The sequence below is a fragment of the Halichondria panicea genome, chromosome 15 (genome assembly GCF_963675165.1).
Source record: "Halichondria panicea chromosome 15, odHalPani1.1, whole genome shotgun sequence".
NCBI lineage: Eukaryota > Metazoa > Porifera > Demospongiae > Suberitida > Halichondriidae > Halichondria > Halichondria panicea.
Genome location: NC_087391.1, coordinates 3,264,749 through 3,268,108, shown reverse-complemented (window position 1 = coordinate 3,268,108; position 3,360 = coordinate 3,264,749).

Here is a 3,360-nt window from a genome sequence, read left to right as displayed (position 1 = left end):
AAACTCTACCACCTGATCACCCCACCTAATCACCCCACCTAATCACCCAACACCAGGTGGACATACATGCAAACAATGAAAGTCACATTCACATGTACATATCAGGGTAGGTAAGTAACACGTATGTTGGTAGTAGGCTAGTATAAACATAATGTAGTCTCAGCACGTTTTACCTGATGCACATGTACATACTCAACATCAACTACTCTCTAACTAGTTTGGAATCTAACATACATAGTAGTTAGGGGTAGCCTCGTTCCCAGGCCTTACTTTTTCTTGCTGTTGTCACTGTTCATCCATAAATCACTAGAAAGACATAGTCTAGTGAGGCAGCAAAAAAAGAAATGGGCGTACAGTTAAGAAAAAGTAAGGCCTGGTTTGGGAAATCGCGTGATCCACAAGGATTTTTATGAACGTGGGCGATATGTAGCCCACAATCGTGACGTAAGGTATTCTCCCACGCATTCAGAGTTAATAAGACTGTACATGTACTGAGACAACCACCAAGCTGTGCTGCAAGTCAGATCAGAGAACCAGCGTGGCCAGCTCTGGTGGCAGTAGCTACCTGCTATATGTGATAATGATGACTAACTTAAGCTATTCTTGATCTATACTAGCATGTAGAAAGACACAAGAAAAGGTAATAGTCTGATAGAATCTGAACACACAATCTAGACTAGTAGATCATCTAAGGTATATAGCTAGCTATAGTGCTTGCAAACTTCCAGTTCCAAGTCCATGTCCAGCTTGCTGCAGGCAAAGTTTTATTAGTCATACATATCTGCGTGGGCAGTCCAACATCTCTAGCTCAGCATGCCCACGCTCATTTTCACCCTTCTACCACCCTTCTACCCTCACGCGACTTCCCGATACAGGCTCTCCTTTTTCCTAACTCTACGTCTATTTCTTTCTTTATTCCTCCAATTAATACCGTATTTTATCTCATTGAACGATAAGACAGTATTTTATCTTATTGAACGATGTGATAAAGAACAGAAAAAGGAGAGCCTGTGTAGAGGCTAGTTAGGGGTACAAAACTCTAAAAACATAGTTTAATCATCGCTTACCGCTGCTAAAGATGATTAACATTTATATAATGATAATGTCTGCTTGCGAGTGCAGGCCGAGTGTCAGAGAGAAAGTCCTAAAGGTGTTCGGAAGACAATACAACCCCAACCCTAGAAAGGTGATTGCATCGTGGTCTGCTCACAGCGAGGACAACTGCAGTATTGGTGGGAGGCCAAGCAACTTTATGCACCTGGCAGGCCAGCAAAAGGCTGTCATGCATCCAGTACGTCCACACGATCGCTCCTCTCACCTTCTGTCACCAAGCAACAGTAATCGAATTTTCGAATGCCCTCTTTGTTTACACAATGTATAGATAAGCCGTAGTCTGGTCTGCGCAGGTTGTTTGTGCGAGCGCTTAAGAGTATCTCAAAGCCGCACTTCACCACCATACACTCTCCGTCTGAGATCACTCTGAGAAACATGGAGGTCACATGCAGTATGTGTGTCATCTCAAGGCTCAGCTTTAAGCTCACCTCTCAATGCATTGAGCATACCGGCACCACTTGAGGAGAAGCTGAAATCCAAGCTGATTAAGCGTAGCATGCACAACTCCCACACCCTAGAAGACACTGTAGAAGTGAAGACAGGAGGGAGGACAGGTGAGAACAATATTATTATTGTTAATATACCATTATAATTATAATTTCACAGCCTCGAACCTTGGAGAGTGGCCAGTGCGAGTGCCAGTCAAACCACAGTTCTGAGTTGCTGACGGTACGAAAGGGTGGTGAGGAGGACGACTAGAAGCTTATCGAGCAGGTGAAATTCTCGGTGACAGAAATTCAATCAGTCAATCGGTCCTTAATTAAAAAAACAAAATACAGAATAAATACACATTTTTCTTTAAAAATACATATCTCATGAACAATGCATTGTAATCACTTGCAACTAATCACTTGCAACTATTTCCTACAGGTGGTAGCCCAGATCCTGGGGGTACCATGACATCATCATCGTTACCTAGCAACTGACCACCCCCCACTAATTAACGATTTTTTTACACATTTCACAAATGAAGGCATAAAGTAACTAAAGACACTAACTTAGTGTCCTCAATGTTCTCACGGTAACATGGTTCAATCAGGATCAGCAGAAACTTCTCTGCGAGGTCTGATACATGACAGAGAAAGTAAGTACAAACTGATAACAAGACATAAAAGCGGAGTCTTTGTCTTTTTATTTCTTCGAAGCTATACAAGCTAGCTAGAGAGTCCTAGAATGCCTTCATCTAACTAACTCGTCTTCTCCAGAAATCTTTTACTATGCTTTATGAGTATACGGAGGAAATCAATAATTGAACTTCTTCAATTATTCATGACGTTGAGTACAAGGCGAGTATCGAACAGACCCTGATGCCAGAGCAGACATCAGAGTCAGACATCAGAGTGAGGACCCCCAAGGCAGAAACGCATTTTTTGACACAAGGGTCCCACCCCTCAAGTCGCTTTTTCAGAAAATAGAGAGAAAAAAAAGAGAATACGGAGAAAGGATTAAATGAAATTGAGCATGGCTCGTTCACACCTCTAGTTTTCTCGGACCTAGCCACGAAAATAAACGAAAGCTACAGCAGGTGGTAGGCTGGATGAGATTGGATGAGATTGGATGAGATTGGATGAGACTGGCAAGACCAGCCATACGTTGTGTTCGTTCCACCCGCAGAAGAGACATTCGCCAGTCTCCAATGGACCTGATCCAAGCACGGTTCGAGACTATACATGTATATACCCAAAGTCTCAAAAATGTGACAGGGCCTAGGAAAACAACGAGCAAACTAATTAATTGTATTTTATTGCTTAATTAAATAAAGCCACTCACTTTGCACCTTCCTACCCCAAAATATTTTCGGGTGGAAAGGGGGACAGTATTGACATACCGTTATGCATACCGTTAATGCATACAAGAACAGAAGAACAGCATGAAAAAATTCAATGGCTGCCTTGTAACGGCTATGCAAAAAAATTTTCGGATAAAAAATGCTCATTTTACTTCGTAGTCATTTTGTACTGATTGTTTTCCTGTCACAAAATTAATGTTTAGAATACGTATACGTACATCTTTATTTGTCCTTCCATATTGTCGGATTCTTAATTAACAGTGAAGTGAAATGTCGGTTTCCAGAGCAATAAAATGCCTAGCAACCTATACCAATAGAATGTGCAACATGTGTTGCCATAACAACCACGGTTATTACGCTCACCCGTTTTTATCATTTTAAATGCTCGGCCCGCTGGCCGAGATAAAATCCAAACAATTTTTTTATGTTATGTTATCATATGGCTTGACTAAGCTTGA